The sequence below is a fragment of the Oryctolagus cuniculus genome, chromosome 1, assembly GCF_964237555.1.
Source record: "Oryctolagus cuniculus chromosome 1, mOryCun1.1, whole genome shotgun sequence".
NCBI classification, from domain to species: domain Eukaryota; kingdom Metazoa; phylum Chordata; class Mammalia; order Lagomorpha; family Leporidae; genus Oryctolagus; species Oryctolagus cuniculus.
The window spans coordinates 224627431-224646751 of record NC_091432.1 but is presented as its reverse complement, the minus strand read 5'-3'; the positions used below and the strand labels follow the sequence as shown (position 1 = coordinate 224646751).

Here is a 19321-nt window from a genome sequence, read left to right as displayed (position 1 = left end):
GCATATCCTTAGGACAAATCACTAGATGTGGGCTGGGGGAACCTAAGGATGGAACTGGGTTTTCTTGCTCTTGCTACATAAGGTCAGAGTATCCTGGAGAAAGATAAACAAACAACAGCAACAACAAACCTGCTCCCAGAGACTGTCCGTGCTCGCAGACTCTGGTCTGCTGAGAAATACAGAAGCAGTGCCAATGAGATGACAGGGCACTCTTGGCTAAGCCAGGCAGCACTTGCTGGAAGGGGCTGGACTTTGTTTTCCATGGGAACATTCTCAACTGATATGTGTCCTCTGACTGTCAGTTTACTCAGGGCTACCCCACCCCTGCCTCAGCCACCTTGGCAGGAATTGTGCAGAGGCAGTTAACAGTGCTCGGAGCGCTCCAGAAGCTCCCATGAGTTTCCAAGAGTCAAATGCCCTGTGCCGGGCAGGAATGAGTGTTTCACCTTAGCAAGGCAGCAGAGATGGGGGAGGGAGCCCCACACCAACGAGGGCCCTGCATCAAACTGCTGATCCAGCAGGTGCCTGCCCAACCGGAGTGGCAGAATACTGACTACACACATTTATCTATCTATCTATCTATCTATCTATCTATCTATCTATCTATCTATGAGAGAGACACAGCCTATTTGCTGGTTCACCCCCTAAATGCTCAGTGGCCAGGCCTGGGCCAGGATCAAAGCAAGAGCTGGGAACTCAATCCAGGTCTCCACCTGAGTGGCAAGAATCCAATTACTTGAGCCATTACCACTGCCTCCCAGGGTCTGCATGAGCACAAACCTGGAGTCAGGAGCCGAAGCTAGATAATGAACCTGGGTGTTCTGATGTGGAACACAGGCATTTAACCTAAAAATCTGAAATCACACAATTTTATTTTTAAAGGTGATTGATTGGAAAGTCTATTCACGGGGTCTGGTGCTGTGGCGTAGCGAGTAAAGCCTCCACCTGCAGTGCTGGCATCCCATATGGATGCCAGTTCAAGTCTCAGCTGCTCCACTTCCGATCCAGCTCTCTGCTATGGCCTGGGAAAGCAGTAGAAGATGGCTCAAGTCCTTGCACCCCTCACCCATGTGGGAGACCTGGAAGAAGCTCCTGGCTCCTGGCTTCGGATTGGCACAGCCCCAACTGTTGCAGCCATCTGGGAAATGAATCATCGGATGGAAGACACCCCCCTCCTCTCTGCCTCTGCCTCTCTGTAGTGCTGCCTTTCAAATAAATAAATAAATAAATAAATAAATAAATAAATAAATCTTTTTTAAAAAAAGTCTATTCATTTATTTCATTTTTTAAAAAGACCTACTTATTTTATTTGAAAGAGTTTCACAGAGAAGAGAGGCAGAGAGAGAGAGAGAGAGGTCTTCCATCCGATGGAATCGAGCTGTGTCTATCTGAAGCCAGGAGCCAGGAGCTTCTTCTGGGTTTCCCATGCAGGTGCAGGGGCCCAAGAACGTAGGCCATCTTCTACTGCTTTCCCAGGCCATAGCAGAGAGCTGGATTGGAAGTGGAGCAGCCAGAACTCAAACCAGCGCCCATACGGGATGCTGGCGCTTCAGGCCAGGCCTACTGCCAGTGCTGGCTACTTATTTTATTTATTTTAAAGGGAGAGAGAGAGAAAGAATTTGAGAGAGAGAAAGAGAGAGAGAAAGAAATATTCCATTTACTGGTTCATTCTCCAAATCCAAATGCCTACAACAGCCAGGGTGCCAGGGTTGGGCCAGGCGAAAGCCATCAGGGTCTCCTATGTGGGTGGCAGGGACCCAAGCACCTGAGCAGAAGCAGAAAATTGGATTGGAAGTGGAGCAGCTGGGGTTTGGTCCTAGGCACTCCAATATGGGATGCAGATGTTCCAAGTAGTGGCTTAACCTGCTGCCCCACAACACCTGCCCCCAACAATTTTATCTGTACTCCCTCAGCTCAGGACTTTGATTCTTGATACAGTACAGACTCCCAGGAGAGGGCTGTTTTATCCCGGGGTGAGTTATTTTTGACGCTGAGAGCTGGCCTGATTGGGGAAGAAGGTGGTGAGCTCCCATGAAGACCCTAAGAGCAAGGCAAGGAGCCCCTTCTGTGTTGCACCCAGAATCCTGACACCTCGGCTTCCTTCTTGGGTTGCCTCTGTCCTTTGAGACTCTTTGACAGGGAGCTGCAGACAAGTCCTCTGCGGCTGTTTGGCCTGGACAGAAGTCTGGGATGGATGCTTCCCTTTGGATCTGAGCTGCAGGTTCCAGCGGCGTTGTCCCAGGGACCCCTGCCCAGCCGCACACATGTGAGCACCCGGCCCTCACAGTTCTCAGCACAGCGGTGCTGTAATTTCTGCTGTGCTGGGGCTCTGGCACTTGGGAAGTGGAACCGTCAGCATGATCCATCTTCTGCTCAGGCCAGAGCCTCCAATCAGAGGCTTTATCTCCTTTCCTGCCGCCCCTCGCTTGCGGTACCCTGCACAGCTGGGCTTTTCTCTTCCAAGCTCATTCCTGTCTCAGAGTTTGCATTCACCACTCCGTCCCTGGATTGCCCCACGCCGGCCTCCTGGCTCTGGCGCAGTGAGCACCTCCTGTGAAAGGTCTTCCCAGCCACTCCACTGAACGTGACATGCTGCCTGAGCCTTTGTGTTTAAAATTGTTGTTTATTTATCTCATTTATGTGAAAGGCAAAGAGACAGAGAAAGAGCAAGGCAGAGTGTGACCTCCCATCCACTGGTTCATTCTGCAAATGCCCACAATAGCTGAGGCTTGGCGAGGCCAAAGTCAGGATCCCAGAACTCAGTCTGGGTCTCCCGCATGAGTGGCAGGGATCCCAAATACTTGAGCCATCACCAGCTGTCTCCCCAACCCCACCCAGGGTGAGCAGCAGCAGGAAGCTGGACTGGGGAGTGAAGCCAGGACTCGAACCCAGGTCCTCTGCTAGCATCCCGAAACAGTAACTTCACTTCTGTGTCAACCACCTGCCCCCTACTTGTTTTCTATCTCACTGTCAGCCTTTGTTTTATGCTTAGTGCTATTTCCTGAAATATCTTGTATATCCAGATAGTGTCCCTCTCGGTAATCAGAACCTTACCTCCCCTGGGATGGCGGCAGAGGCTGTCTGCTCTTTGCTCAGAGCTGAGAGTGATGCCGGCACTCACGGGGGGCTTCCAGACAAAGATTCCCAGGGGCCCTCGTGTTTCTTGATTCAGCTTCATCATTTTCCTCCTAAGTGGGACACAGGAAGGTATTTCAAAAAGTGCATGGAAAAATAGGATGAAAAACAAAGTTTATTTTGATGCAAAAACTTTTGAACTGCTATGCGTGGTTTTTTCTGGATGCATGTCTCCCATGCACTTTCAGAGGCACCCTTGTGTATATTTCAGCTTGGCAAGAGAGAGAGCCAGGCAGGACTGGGCTGGGCTGGGCTGGGCTGCTGATCAGGATTTCTGCCCTATAACAGCTTCCCTTGTGGGGTGTGTGATCTGGGATACCTCCTCCCAAGTCTTCAGAAGGAATGAACGTGTTGGATCTGTGGGACTCCAGGAAGTGAAGTTGGACCCAGTGGGCAGAAGTTCATAGAGACAGACTTTAGTTCAATAGAAAAAGAACCAGGGCCAGCGCTGTGGCATAGTAGGTAAAGCTGCTGCCTGCAGTGCCAGCATTCCATATGGATGCTGGTTCGAATCCCGGCTGCTCTACTTCCAATCCAGCTCTCTGTTAATGTGCCTGAGAAAGCAGTGTAAGATGGCCCAAGTCTTTGGACCCCTGCACCCACATGGGAGACCCAGAAGAAGCTCCAAACTCCTGGCTTTGGATCAGCCCAGCTTCAGCTGTTGTGGCCATTTGTGGGGTGAACCAGTGGATGGAAGACCTGTCCCTGCCTCTGCCTCTCTGTAACTCTGCCTTTCCAGTAAATAAATAACTTCTGGACAGAGCTGACCAGAGACAGGGTGAGGGCAGCTGCACTCCTGCCCTGTGTCCCATGACCCACCTGCTTCCCTCTGCCCCGTGTGGCCTGCTCACCAATCTGCAGCTCACTGATCTCACTGAGCTCTGGTACTGTGTCCCTGCACAGAGCTGGGGATGCTTCATCACGGAGGGAACTAGGCTAAAAGGGGGGATGGTCTCCCTAGGCCATTTCATCTCCCATCTTAGGAGCTTGGCTTAGAGAAGTCAGTCTCTCTCTCTCTCTCTCTCTCTCTCTCTCTCTCCCTCTCTCTCTGTATTTTCACTTTGTTTGAAAGGCAGAGACAGAAAGAGATTTTCCATCTTCTGGTTCACTTCTCAAATGCCCTCAGCAGCCAGGGCTGGGCCAGACCGAGGCCAGGAGCCTGGAACTCCATTCTAGCTTCCCACATGGGTGGCAAGAACCCAAATACTTGAGCCACCACTGCTGCCTCCCAGGTTGCACATTCACAGGAAGCAGAAGCCAGGACTCGAACCAGGCACTCCAGTATGATGCACAGGCATCCCAAGTGGCTTCTTAACTGCTGTGCCAATTGCCCACCCCAAGAGCTGGTTTATCTCTGAGCCACTCTGTGGACTGTAGGACCTCCAGGGAGGAGAGAGTGGCAGGCTGGGCTAAGCTGTTCATGGTGTGCTGTGGGTGAAGCTCGGTGACCCACAGTGCCAGTGCGCTGGCTGGCTGGTGACCACATCCGCCCACCTGCTGTTTGCTCAGTGCGGAAAGCCAATCATCTGAATCTGGAATGTGGCACCAGAAACAAAAAGGAGTTCCCGGCCAAGTTATCATGGAAGCTTAAATACATCCTTTCCTTCTTTTCTGGAAGATTGAGAGTGCTTGGATTAGCTCTTAAATGCTTAGGTTCTCTTCTGACTTGAACATTCTAGGATTCTTCTAGTGAATCTTGGACAGCAAAAAGAATCCTGCTCATGGCCAGGACTCGTGCCCGGACCCCAGCTCTTCAGCAGGTCATTTTTCTTGGTTGACAGCCTGGAAAAGAACCAAGACCTCTGACCTCTGTCATCAGTGGCTTACGCCTTCACAGAGCGTCCGTGTTTATTCACAGCTCTTGCCGGGCAGACGACGGAAGTGTGTGATCTGTCAGTCGCCAGGGCCCCGAGATTGTCCATCATGAGAAAGATGGGCTGATTCTAGTCCAGAGGCTGCCTCACCAGCGCCCCTGACTGGTCTGCTCATCCAAAGGACCAGAGAGAAAATCTGCCTTTGGCAGTGTGGGGACTCTTTGGGTAACATACCAAAGACCTCCGTGTTTGTGGCAGCTCAGAGCAGGCCACCCTGGGGTCCTAAACCCAGAACAGGAAGTGACAGACACTTTTTATTCCACGGGGTGGATCTAAAAATAATTGTACAAGATGGATCCTGGAACAGGATAAGTGAGAAAACCTTGAGGATTTTGTCCAAACTAACCAGGGGCAGGCCTTGCGGCACAGCAGGTTAAGCCGCTGCTACAGTGCCGGCATCCCTATGGGCACCGGTTCAAGTCCTGGCTGCTCCACTTCCAGTATAACTCCCTTCTAATGCACATGGGAAGACAGTGGAAGATGGCCCAAGTGCTTGGGCCCCTGCACCCATGTGGGAGATTCAGAAGAAGCTCCTGGCTCCTGGCTTTGGCTAGCCCAGTCCCAGCCATTGCAGCCATTTGAGGAGTACGCTGGAAGACTTCTCTCTCTGTCTCTCTCTATATATATATAACTCTGCCTTTCAAATAAATAAGATAAATCTTAAGAAAACTCGCATGGGACCACCCAGGATATAAACCACATCTGTGTCTTCTGGCTGCATCCTTAGAAGCAGGGTGGAGAATGCTGTCACTCCCTGGACTAGGGCCTTGAAACCCGTGTCCTGGCAGGGACAGGAAAGAAGCTGTTTGGCCTGGACACCTGTGGCCTTGGGGGACATGGGCCATAGGCTTCCCATCCTGTGTGAGTCCTCCCTCCTGGAAGGCGCCACTCTTATCCAGGGTGGCATTTTGCTTTGGTGAGAGGTCCCAGGCAGACATTTAGGTCACCACCTGGTCTAGAGAAGCAGAACACCACCAGAATGTGAAGGCTGGGAAGGCCTGGGAGCCCCCCTTCCTCCTTCCTTCCATCCTAGATGCAGGGAAGCTGCAGACCAGGCTGCGGCAGGGACTCATGCAGAACCATGCCTTGCATCAGGGGCAGAGCTAGGACTGGAGCCCAAGCCTGCTGCTTCCCAGGGTCAGGGTCACCGCAGCCCATCCTTTCCCAGATTGCCTTTGTCCAGCAGGCCCCCAGGAAGCCACAATCCAGACCATAATCCAGAGATGCTGCTGAGAAAACCTTGGTATCTCACAGAGGGAAAAGGCAGTTATTTAATAATAACAGGACAGTACTTAACAGTTTGCAAAATGCCCTCCTCATGTCATTTCTCTTTCCACCCGGTGCCCTGCACTGGCCACATCAACTTCCTTCTTTCCCATACCCTACACCTTCCATGCTATCGTCAGCGCCTGCTCGCCTGCTGTCCCGCAGGCTGGCCCTTCAGCATGGTGAGCGAGTTAACCGTGGCCTTCACGGCCAAGCTGCATGAGCCCGGCTCTGCCATTGTGAGTGGGGTGACCCTGGGCAAGTCATGTAGTGGAGCCTAACTGTGCCTCTGTTTTCTTATTTGTAAAGTGGAGGTGATAATAGTTCCTGTCTCATGGGATTCAGTGATGGTGCCCATGAGTACCTAGCACATTGTTAGGCTTTACCAGGTATTAGCCATGCTACTAGATTGCTACTGTGCTATTATCTCAGAGTTCTGTTCCAGGACCCCCAAAAGGCCTTCTCTTCATTATTCCTGTTCTTCTTTCGAGACTCAGCTCTGGCTCCCCTGTGCTAGGAAGACAACTTTGGTCCTTTCCCCTCAGCAGAGTTAGATGTTCTCTAACATTTACTGTATGTATTAGTTATTGTTATTATTTATTTGAAGGGCAGACACACAGAGAAAGAGAGAGAGAGAGAGAGAAGACTTCCATATGCTGAGTCACTCTCCAGATCCCGCAACAGCTGATCCTCTGGGTCAGGCTGAAGCCAGGAGCTCAGAACTCAATCCAGGTCTCCAGTGTGGGTGGCAGGCACCCAAGTACTTGGGCTATCATCTGCTGCTTACCAGGGTGCTCATTAGCAGGATGCTCAATCAAAAGCGGAGTTGCCAGGACACAAGCCAGGCACTCTGCTATGGGATGTAGACGTCCCAAGTGGTGACTTAATCACTGCACCAGATGCCTGCTCCCCACGCACTTACTTAAATGCATTGCATTTCCCTATTCTGATCTGTTTCCCTGAGTAGACTGTGATCCTCATTCCACATTTACCCCAACACCAGCCATAGAATCAGAAGGCTATAGGTGCTTAGTTGATGTGTGTTGAATCGATGAATGAATGAACTAATCCAATAGCAGATCTCAGCAATCCCACTGTTAAAGCAGATCTTGCATCTGCCCCTAGACCAGGGCAAGTCAGCCTTCTCACTGCTCGCTGTGCTTCTGTCCTGCTGCCCTGTGGTCCACTTCGTCCTCTTGCCCGACACTCTCTGCTGACTTCCTATTGCTCTCAGAATAAAACCCAATCCTCTGGGGCAGGCGTTTGGCAGAGCAGTTAAAGCACTCTGCAGTGTTCATTTCGAATCCTGCTAATGCACATCCTGGGAGGCAGCAGACGATGGCTCAAGTACTTAGGTCCCTGCCACCCACACTGGAGACCTGGACTGAGTTCTGAGCCCCTGGTTTCAGCCTGGCCCAGAGGACTGGCTGTTGTAGGCATTTAGTGAGTGAACCATTGGATGAAAAGATCTCTCTCTGTCTCCCTCTCTTTCCCTCCTTCTCTCTCTCCCTTTCAAATAAAATGAATAGATAACTTACAATATAAAGCAAACAAAAAAGCTCTAGTCTTCTTATCTTACACTGCCTCCTTCACTTCTTGTGCATCACCTGTTCCCTCCTTCCTGGGCCTTTCCTACCTCAAAGTTGTACTTACTATTCCTTCTGGTTTTCCAGAGCTGGCTCCTTCTTTTGGTTTTGGCTGAATACCCAGACCTCCCTGCCCACCCTAAGGTAATATTACAACACCCTTTCTAATCACCCTTGTGGCATTTATCATACTCTGTTGGTAAGGTGATGATCTTACTTGTTATATGGGAAATCTTCAAAAAAGTTCCCAGAAAATGTGTATCATGAAAAAGCCATGCATAGACTTCAAAAGTTTTTTTTTTTTTTTTTTTTTTTTGACAGGTAGAGTTACAGACAATGAGAGAGAGAGACAGAGAGAAAGGTCTTCCTTGTTGGTTCACTCCCCAAATGGCTGCAGTGGCCGGAGCTACGCCGATCCAAAGCCAGGAGCCAGGAGCTTCTTCCTGCTCTCCCATGCGGGTGCAGGGCCCAAGCACTTGGGCCATCCTCCACTGCCCTCTTGGGCCACAGCAGAGAGCTGGACTGGAAGAGGGGCAACCGGGTCTAGAACCCGGCGCCCATATGGGATGCCGGCACCATAGGTGGAAGATTAACCTAGTGCGCCACCGCGCCGGCCCCTCAAATGTTTTTGTACCAAAGTAAATTTGTCTTTTAATTTCATTTGCCCACAAACTTTTTGAAATAACCTCATATTGTAAGCACTGGGCACACAATCCCTCTTTTTGTTGTCTTATTCATCAGGATAGCCCTAAATTGGTGCTTAATACATTTTTGCTGAATGAATGACTCCTAGCAAGACAGCAGGGAGATCAGGTAATATATGCTTATATATGCTTCAGTAACACAACTGGAAGTGGCCCACCGGCTTTTTCTACCTGATAGTAGTCTGGGCTGGGAACCTGGCTTGGCTGATTCACAGGCTAGTTCCCCAACAGGGGACCAGGTGGCAGAGATCCCAGTGTTCCCGCCTCTTAAAGAAGTAGTGCTGCCAGCACACGGCTAAGGATTACACCCGATGCCAAATTCCTGACTGCACTTGGGGCACTGCCCGCTGCCAGCAAACACCCGATGATCCTAAGAACAGTGTAGTGATTGAGACAGGGACTCAGATGCACGGGCCCACGAGGAGGCCTGATCTCCCAGGACCCTCTTCATTGGCTGTTCTAATTTGGGCCTGCTGGAATGAGCAAGATGCTGCTAGTTCCCATACACCAACATGGCCTAATTTGGAAGATTTCTTTCATTCCCAAGGCCCCCACGGCTGCCTGAGAGCAGACCCTGATGACTTGTCATTATTTTAAAAATCTGTCTTGGCCATTGATTGGAAGCCGGCAGCAGGGCACCATTTCCGTGATTCTGGGAGGAAAGTTCCTGGGGAGGGAAGCTGGTGACATAAAAGAGAGCCCGGGGCCAGATGTCTGAATGTACAAAGGCCCATGGGTGTCCAGCCAGTAGATTTAGGCCTCTTGCTGGCCCTCAGCCACCTTCTCGGTAAGGAATGATTTGGGTCTGATGGTGGCTCTGACCCTGGCTCTGTCAACATTTGCAGGATGAGCTCTTGTCAAAATGCTTTCTTCCTGTGGCTCTTGGTTTACCATCTGTACAAGGACAGGTTTGGAGGAGCTGATGCCTGTGTCTCCTTCTAGCTCTGATCTCCTTGCAGCCTTTTCAGGAATCATGTGCTCTTGTAAAACTGGGTTTCCCTGTCACCCCACCTTCAGAAGTCAGCATGAAATCAATACGGCGACTTCAAAATAGTTCAACAAAGGGCATCTTAGTTCTAAAGGCCTAGGGGTTTCTCAGGGGCCCCTGAGGGAGAAAGAGGAGTCAAGTGCCCACTCCTGCCAAGCACCCTCTTGGCCCTCAATGCTGCCCTCTGATAGGTACACACTCCAATGGAGGAGCCTCTTCAAGGGAGCTGAGGTCATGGACGTGAGAAGTATTGCTCCTCTGGCACCTAGAAGCTCTCAAGGACATTGTACCCCTGCCCCGCGAGCCTTAACTCTTTCTATGAGAAGACAGCTTAAGAAAATCAGGTATGTGTCAATGTCCTTTGAGTGTTTACTCCAGCCTTGGGAGCAGCACTCTGTGTACATTGTTTTGTTTAACCTTGAGCCCTGGGACATAGATGTTAAGATCTATCCACAAGAGGAAGAAATTGACACACAGAGTTAAAGTAAATTATCCAAGGTTACACAGCTAGAAAGATCAGGATAGAACCCAGCACTCTTTATTGTTAAACCACTGTCTTTCCTAAAAATGATAGCAATAAAAAAGCAAGCAAAGTTGAGGAAGTTACAGTGAGCAGTTGTGGAAATCACTCTGGGCACGAGGTCTAAATAAATGCCTACAGATCCCAGTTATTCCATTTATTGGCGTGGTGACCTTGGGCAAGGCATTGGACTATTTTGAGTGACAATATACTGGCCTATAAAGTGGGGATCATCACTGCTAGTTCACTGTCTAAGTTTAAAATTGACAATGTATGTGACATGTTTACAATCGAAGTGCTCGGTAAATGTTGGTGACCGTTGATATGATTAAAACAACTACTACAGTTACTCCTACCTTCCCTCCAGGGTTGCGGAGCTCAAATGAGAGAAGGGCTGGGAAAACTCTGCAGGCTATGCACCTGTCAGTAACCCCCGTATGACAATTACAGCAAACTAAGGGGAAGAGGTATTCATGAAGCTCGGACCTTATTCCTCCCTCAGATGGTTCAAAATCTTTGCTTTGCAGCCAACATTGATGACGAGCCAGGGTTTGACTTGGTGCCCACTGCGAATGACGTCCTTCAATAGAGCTCCAAGAACTGCAGCAAATGCTTTTCTGGGCTTATTTTAGCATCAGAGGGACTTTGAAACAAGGTTTGAACATTTAGCTTTGTCATTTGGGGACAGTGCTTTGCAACGACTGTGGATTTACAATTTCTTTCTTCCCTTCGTTGTAAGAAGACAGGAGCCAGGAGCCATGGGAGTAGGTCAAGGATGTGGTTGGTAGACATATCTCTAGGTCCAAAGAAGTTCCGTTGTTGGTTATTACTGATTTTGAGAGCAATGCTTACTTGTTATTTAAAAAATTTGAAAAATGCAGAAAAATATGAAGCAGAAAACATTTTCAATACTCATAATGTAGTCACTCAGAGACAAAGAATGTTAATGCTTTGGTGTTTTTCCTTTTTTTTTTTTTTTTTTTTTGACAGGCAGTATTAGACAGTGAGAGAGAGAGACAGAGAGAAAGGTCTTCCTTCCATTGGTTCAGCCTCCCAAATGGCCGCTACGGCCGAAGCTACGCCGATCTGAAGCCAGGAGTCAGGTGCTTCCACCTGGTCTCCCATGCGGGCGCAGGGGCCCAAGCACTTGGGCCATATTGTACTGCTTTTCCAGGCCATAGCAGAGAGCTGGTTTGAAGAGGAGCAGCCGGGACTATAACCAGCACCCATATGGGATGCCGGCGCCACGGGCGGAAGATTAACCTACTGTACCACAGCGCTGGCCCTTTCCTTTTGATCTTTAATTCTGTGCACGTATTATCATTTTACAACACTATGATCACATAGCAAAGTCTTATAAACTACTTTTTTTTTAAAGATTTTGTTTGTTTTATTTGAGAGAGTTACAGACAGTGAGAGGGAGAGACAGAGAGAAAGGTCTTCCTTCCATTGGTTCACCCCCAAAATGGCCACTAAGGTCGGAGCTGTGCTAATCCGAAACCAGGAGCCAGGACCTTCTTCCAGGTCTCCCATGTGGGTGCAGGGGCCCAAGAACTTGGGCCATCCTCAGTTGCTTTCTCAGGCCATAGCAGAGAGCTGGACTGGAAGTGGAGCAGCTGGACTAGAACCGGTGCCCATATGGGATGCCGGCACTGCAGGTGGAGGATTAACCTACTGTGCCACGGCGCCGGCTCCATAAACTACTTTTTCAAAATGTTTTATAACAAAAATTTTCTTTCTGCATATCATTTTTTAAATAGAGGAATAATATTGCAATGTAGAGATTTTATAGAGCACAAAGAACTTAAACCAATCCCTTATTGTTATCTGTATTGATTTTTCTAGTTTTCATTATTATATATAACATTCTGATGTACACTTTTTAAATTTTTTTAAAGATTTATTTATTTATTTATTTATTTGAAATTCAGAGTTACGCAGAGGGAGGAGAGGCAGAGAGAGAGAGAGGTCTTCCATCCGATGGTTCACTCCCCAGCTGGCCGCAATGGCCAGAGCTGTGCCGATCCAAAGCCAGGAGCCAGGAGCTTCTTCCGGGTCTCCCACAGGGGGAAGGGGCCCAAGGATTTGAGCCATCTTCTACTGCTTTCCCAGGCCATAGAGAGAGCTGGATTGGAAGTGGAGCAGCTGGGTCTTGAATCGGCACCCTTAGGGGATGCCAGCGCTTCAGGCCAGGGTGTTAACCTGCTGCGCCATAGCACTGGCCCGATGAACACTTTTGTACATATTTACATATATTTTTCCCCTTGGGTGGATTCTTAAAAGTGAAATAATGAGTCAAAAGGTATAAACTCTCAAAGGCTTCACAAATAGGTTGTATCCCTTTGCGTTTTTGTAAACAGTGAGAGACATTCCCTCCCCAATAACAAGTATTACCAGTTTTGAAAGCTCTGATTCTGCTCAAACAAAGGTTAAAGAATGGCAATTCATTCTCTCCGTTTGCAGCTCTATGGTAATTTGTGTTGCATCTGCAGCACTTCATGTTTCTTAGTCATTTGTTTTTCCCTTTCTGTGAGTTGTCTGTAACTGTCCTTTGCTGGGCAGACTCTGTGAATAGAGGCCCCAATAATCCTATAGTTGTTTGCAGAAGATGCCAAACCTTGCATTTAGCCACATCTGATAGGAGGCCAGGGCCCAGCAGGATTAGAAATAGTCCATGTCAGCATTACTATTTCAATGAAATCAGACGGGGGAAAGTTTCCATGTTTTCCAAGTACTGGAATCTGGGAGATGAAGTTATTTTTGCCAAACCATGACTATCGTATTATTGTGTCTCCTTTTCTCTTTCCTTAAAAGCTGCTCTAGCAGGAGGGGTAAATTTGGGGTGTGTGTGTGCATCCTTTCTTTCAGTATGAGTTGATTCACATCTTACTACATGCAATGCATAGTGGCCGTGTTGGTAGACTGTGATCACAGACAAGAGCCTGAGCTTTGGCGTCGGGCAGATCTTGGGCAAGTTACTTAACCTCTTGGAGGCTGTGTCTTCTTTCAAGTGTGGGTGATAGCCCTGGTTTTTTGTTTTATGTTGTTTTCTTTTTTTTGTTTTCCCCCCACCCCCAGGAAACCTTTTATTTAAGGAATACAAAGCTCATGCATTTCTTAAGTACAGCTTTAGGAACATAGTGATTCTTCTCATTGTACCTGCCCTCCCCCGCCCCCAACCGCTCCCTCCCCATTCCCATTCTTATTTGTTACTAAGACCTATTTTCAATTAACTTTATACAACATATGATTAACTTTATACTAAGTAAAGAGTTCAACAAATTGTATGAAAAAACTTTCTTGGGGCTGGTGCCGTGGCTCAGCAGGTTAATCCTCTGCCTGTGGCATCAGCATCCCATGTGGGTGCTTGTTCTAGTCCCGGCTGCCCCTCTTCCAATCTGGCTCTCTGTTGTGGCCTGGGAAAGCAGTGGAAGATGGTCCAGGTCCTTGGGCCCCTGTACCCGCATGGTAGACCGGGAAGAAGCACCTGGCTCCTGGCTCCGGCTGTTGCTTCCAATTGGGGAGTGAACCAGCGGATGGAGGACCTCTTTCTCTCTCTCTGCCTCTCCTCTCTCTGTGTAACTCTGACTTTCAAATAAATAAATAAATAAATCTTAAAAAAAGAACTTTCTCAATAGTTGAGACAAGGGCTGTTCAAAGTCATTGCATCTCAGAGTTTCAATATCACTTCTATAGATTACTTTTTAGGAGCTCTACTAGTTATCACAGATCAGGGAGAACAGGTAGTATTTGCCCTTTTGGGAAGGGTTTATTTCACTATATATGATTTTTTTTTCCAGTTTCATCCATTTTGTTGCAAACAGCAAGTTTTTTTTAACTGCTGTGTAGTATTCCGTAGTGTACATATCCTATAATCTTCTTATCAGCTGATGGACATTTGGGTTGATTCCATACTTAGCTATTATGAATTGAGCTGCAATAAACATGGGGGGGGGGCAGGTAGCTTTCACATGCTGATTCATTTCCCTTGGGTAAATTCCCAGGAGTGGGATGGCTGGGTCAAATCGTAAGTCTGCATTCAGATGTCTGAGGCATCTCCATACTGCCTTCCACAGTGGCTATACCAGTTTATGTTAAGGAACCATTTTCCCCACACGCTCACCAGCATTGGTTGTTTGTTGATTTCCGTCTGAAAGCCATTCTAATGGGGATGAGGTGAAATCTCTTTGTGTTTTTGATCTGCATTTCCCTGACAGCTAGTGATCCTGAGCATTTTTTCATGTGTCTGTTGGTCATTTGGATTTCTTCTTTTGAAATATGCCTGTTTAAGTCCTTTGCCCATTTCTTAACTTGGATGTTTTGTTGTTGTTGAGTTTTCTGATCTCTTTATAAATTCTGGTTATTAATCCCTTATCAGTTGCATAGTTTGTAAATAATTTCTCTCATTCTGTTGGTTTGCTGAGTACTTCTTTTGTAGTGTAGAAGCTTCTCAAGTTGCCGTAATCTCACTTGTCAATTTTGGCTTCGATTGTCTGTGCCTCTGGGTTTTTTTTCCAAGAAATCTTTACCTATGCCAATGTCTTGCAGGGTTTCCCCAATGTTCTCTAATAATTTCATGGTATCAGGTTGTAGATTTAGGTCTTTGATCTATTTTGAGTTGATTTTTATGTAAGGTGCAAGGTAGAGATCTTGTTTCATACTTCTGCTTGTGGAGATCCAGTTTTCCCAGTACCATTTGTTAAAGAGACTGTCCTTGCTGCAGGGATTGATTTTAGCTCCTCTGTCAAAGATAAGTTGGTTGTAGATGTGTGGGTTGATTTCTGGATTTCTATTCTGTCCTATTGGTCTATCCATCTGTTTTTGTGCCAGTACCACGCTGTTTTGATTATAACTGCCCTGTAGTATGTTTTGAAATCTGGTATTGTGATGCCCTTGGTTTTGTTTTTGTTATATAAGATTGCTTTAGCTATTCTGGGTCTCCTGTGTTTCTATATGAATTTCAGCATCATTTTTTCTATATCTGAGAAGAATATCCTTGGTATTTTGATTGGTATCACATTGAATCTGTAAATTGCTTTTGGTAGTATGGACATTTAGATGATACTGATTCTTCCCATCCATGAACATGGAATCTTTTTCCATTTTTTTGTGTCTTCTTCTATTTCTTTCTTTAATGCTTTGTAATTCTCATTGGAGAGATCTTTGACATCCTTGATTAAATTTATTCCATGGTATTTGATTTTTTTGTAGCTATTGTGAATAGGATTGATTTTAGAAATTCTTTCTCAGCCATGGCATTGTTTGTGTATACAAAGGCTATTGATTTTTGTGTGTTGTTTTATATCCTGCCACTTTATCAAACTCTTTTATGAGTTCCAGTAGTCTTTTAGTGGAGCCTTTTGGATCCCCTAAATATAGAATCATGTCATCTGCAAATAGGGATTGTTTGACTTCCTCCTTCCCAATCCGTATCCCTTTGATTTCTTTTTCTTGTCTAATGGGATAGCCCTGCTTTTGAGAATAAATGCTTTAAGAAGAAAAAAATTCCTGGAACGTGAATGTCACATCAGAAGACTTCTTTTAGCAGAATAACCAATTCCTGAGCCACTTCTGCGTGTTTGACTCTGGGCTAGGTGATGAGTATACAAAGAAGAATCAGGCTGGGCCCTTTACATCATCTCTGTTGCCTGCAGGAGAAAGGCCAGGCTTCTTGTCTGCTCCAACTAGGCCTCCTCTTCTGTACCCCCTCATTAAGCCCAATGGCTCCAGGTATAATGGGTGGGTGGACAGCTGTCTTTGGATTCCTGGCCTTAGCTGCCGTTTGGGGCATTAGGAAGACTGCCAGTCAACATTCTGATACCCAGACCTTCACAGCTGTTATGTTTATTTTCTTTTTCCTCCTAACATTATATAATAAGCATTTTCCCTTTACAATTAAGGGTGCCTGCCTGAACCAGCTTGCCTTAGTTTGATTTCTGGCTCTATCACTTACTAAGTGACCTTGGACACAAGCTGTTTAACCTCTCTCTACCCTACTTTCTTTATCAGTAAAACATGGATAATAATATGCTATAGAGTGAATGTGTCCCCCAAAACTCCTTTGATGAAATCCAACTCCACATGTGATGGATGAGGAAGTGGGGCTTTTGGTAGGCGATTAGCTCATGAGGACAGTGTCCAGACAACCAGGATTAGGGTCCTTCTAAAAGAGACCTTTCTGCTATTTGAAGATGTAGGGGAAAGGCAGCCTTCTGTGAACCAGAAAGTGGCCCCTAACCAGAAACTAAATCTACCAGTGCCTTGATTTTGATCTTCTCCACACCCAGGACTGTAAGAAATAAATTTCTGTTACTTCTAAGCCAACCAGCCTATGGTACTTTGTTACGCAGCCTGGCAGACTAAGTAAGGTATAATAGTACCTAACTTATGGAATTGTTCTTAGGATTAAACAAAACAACCCGTGTGTAGCTCTTGGCACATATAGTGCACAGCACATAGTAAGACCTCAGTTATCTGCTAGTAATATTTGCCATACTGTCTCTGTTGCCTCCTTCACAATGACTTCATATGATCAAATCAAACAGATATGCTACCTTTCTGTGATACTGGCTACTTAAGGAGTTGCCAATTTTTAAACTCAAAGTAACATGTTATTCCTAAGAAATTTTTAAAAATCATCTTGCTGTTGAAAGATGAAGGCAGAGCAATGAATTTAAGAACTCAGTGTTGAAATGCATCAGCGTTAATACACCTAAGGTAGCTTGCAAAATTATTCAACATTCCCTGTACACAGTATGGACTCATCATCCCCCCGTAGAAGCCCCGGCTTGGGTGATGCTCACCGGAGGCAGAGGGCCAGCCCGGATCCCTCAGCATGGTCTTGGTGTTCTTTGCTCTGGGATTCTCCTGGCAGAGGAGCTGTGTCAGCTTTTCTTCTCTACTGCCAGGCAATCTCTGATACAGCACAGCGTCAGGCCAACCCAGCATTTTTCAGATATCGTCTGGAAATATCAGGTAGGGCAACTCTCAGCCCACGTCACCTGACAGGGAAGTTATGGGACAGAGGTTTCTGCTCTGACCCTACAGCCAACAAGAATGGCATAATAGAAATGGCAGCCTACACAGATCGAACACTGGCTAGCTCTTTTAGGATGCTCTCTTCCGTCCCCAGTGGAATGAAAGAGCATGTATTGGCCGGATTTCATGGGCAAGGAAACTGAGGCTCAGAGAGGTGAAAGATTTCCTCCAAGGTCACGTGGTTGACAGTCACCACCCAGCTCTGTCTGACTCCAATGACATTGGTTTTTCCCATGGGTTCCACAGGATCTCTTTTCAACTCAATTCATTTTAACCAGCATGGATGAGTGCTCAGAACAGAGAGACAGCCTGATGGGTCAGACAGATGTATCAGTCACAAGTTCTAGTAGGAGGCTGATGCAAGCCTGTGAGAAGCCGGCAGATCAGTGTATCCCATTGTACTTCCGAAAGCCATCTTTAATCCTTTTAGGAAGAGGCAGGGAAGAGGTGGATTGATGGATCAGGGCTGCACTCAATGAATAAGCAGAGGGCAACAAGGAATCGGGGAAGGAGAGACTAGTTCCCATTCTGCAATCCCAGAATAGCTCTCAGAGGATGTGGCATTTGGGTTGGGGTGTGAAGGGTCAGGAGGAATGAGCAAAAGGATATGGGGAGGGGGCATGATCTGGCCACCCCGCTCCCCTTCTCAGAAAAGTAAAAACAGAATCTTGGTTGATCGTTGCTAAACATTGGCCTAGCAACCAGAACACCCGCACACCCCTCCCCTTACATCCTCAGACAGACCTGTCAAGATACACCCATAGATAACCACACATGCACAAACCACAGAAAACACACACCAGGACACACGCCCAGATTATTAAGAACAAAATATTTAAAGGAGTTAGAAGCTCCCACTCAGACACACAGCCTCACCAACATGTTTGTGCTTTTACGCACAAGCACATACATACCCTCCCCCACCCACTACTCACGCAAGCAAATAAATGCATGCTTTCATGAACTGCACAGGTTCACACACAAATCTCATCCTGCCGGTCTGGTTAGAGACCAGTGACTAATGGAAAACAACCATCTCAGGGGGAAGCCAGGGCTGGGCTGGCGGTGGGGCTGCGATTAAGCCCCGTCAGATGTCAAATCCGCCCTGCAGGGCTGCAGCGCCTGACCCAGCTCTGGGTCCCCGGCGGATGGTGCGAGGAGGCTGCGCGCCCGATTTCCAGCTTCGTCCCGGGTTCAGTGTCACAGGGTCAAGCTCTTCGATCAGCCCCACCTGGATCGTAGCAGCAGGCAGGAGACTCTGGGGATCCAGCAGGGCTGTGGCCTGGGGCTGCTTTCTAACCCTAGGCTTGTCCCGACACAGTCCACTGAGAGTAGTTAGCTCTAATGAGGGCTTGCCACCGTGGGCAGGCACTGGGTTAAACCCTTTGCGTACATTACTTAATTCTTACAACAGCTCAGTGGGGGAGGGGGTGTCCTTGCAGAAAACTGCGCTCAGGCCGCAAAAGCACTCAGCGAGAGACACGAAGCTGAGGTCCGGTCACCTCTGACCCTAACCTTCCCGGGGTTTAGGGTCAAGCGTGCATGGGAGTCTGTTTCCTCCAGGCTGCTGGAGGGTCTCCAGACCTCAAAGTCCAGCCTGGCGCAGCAGGTGCCTGGGCAGGGTATGGGTCTTGGTCCCAGCAGGGACCTCAGTTTCCCTATCCTTGAAATGGGAACAGCACGTCAGACCTCGCGGGGCCGAGGCCAGGCTCTTTCGGTCAGAGAAGTGGAACTCTGGCCTTTCCACCCTCGCTGCTGTCGTCCTCGCCCATCGCCGGGCTCCAGTCCTGTCCCCGCCCGAGCCCGAGCCCGAGCCCGAGCTGGGGTGCGGCGCCGGCGCCCCATTGTTCAGGAGGGCGGGGACGCCCCCTCCAGCGGGTTCCCCGCCCCAGGTCGCGCTCGCAGCCTAATGGAGCAGACGACTTGGCTCGGCGTCTGCCTCGCAGGGCACGTCCTTTGTCTGCTCCGCTGCGCCCGGTGCCCGAGGCCCTCGCCCCGCTCTTTGGGCAGACAAAGCCGCGGCCGCAGCGAGCCCGGCCGGCTGGAGCGGGACTCGCGCCACCCTCCTCCCGCCCTACTTCCCGCCCCCTCCCTTCGGCGTTCTCTGATTGGTCCGCGAGGCTACAAAGAGGCTGGGTCACGTGAGCTGGCGTGGCCTCTCATTGGTGGGGCGCTGCTGCCAATCGAGGAGGGCGGGCTGTCAGCGATCG

General features: G+C 48.2%; 1 protein-coding gene across 4 annotated transcripts in view; it reads left to right on the top strand.

Moving 5' to 3' along the window:
• The window catches only part of FBXW2 (F-box and WD repeat domain containing 2), an 86142-nt gene extending 72760 nt beyond the window's left edge, over positions 1-13382 (top strand). For 3 of the 4 annotated variants that reach the window (XR_011381746.1, XR_011381743.1, XR_011381742.1), the window contains one exon: positions 883-13382. The gene's annotated coding sequence lies outside the window, so the exon portion shown is untranslated. The remainder of the gene's footprint in view (positions 1-882) is intronic. The other variant, XR_011381745.1, reaches the window with a different exon arrangement.
• The last annotated feature ends 5939 nt before the right edge of the window (positions 13383-19321 follow it).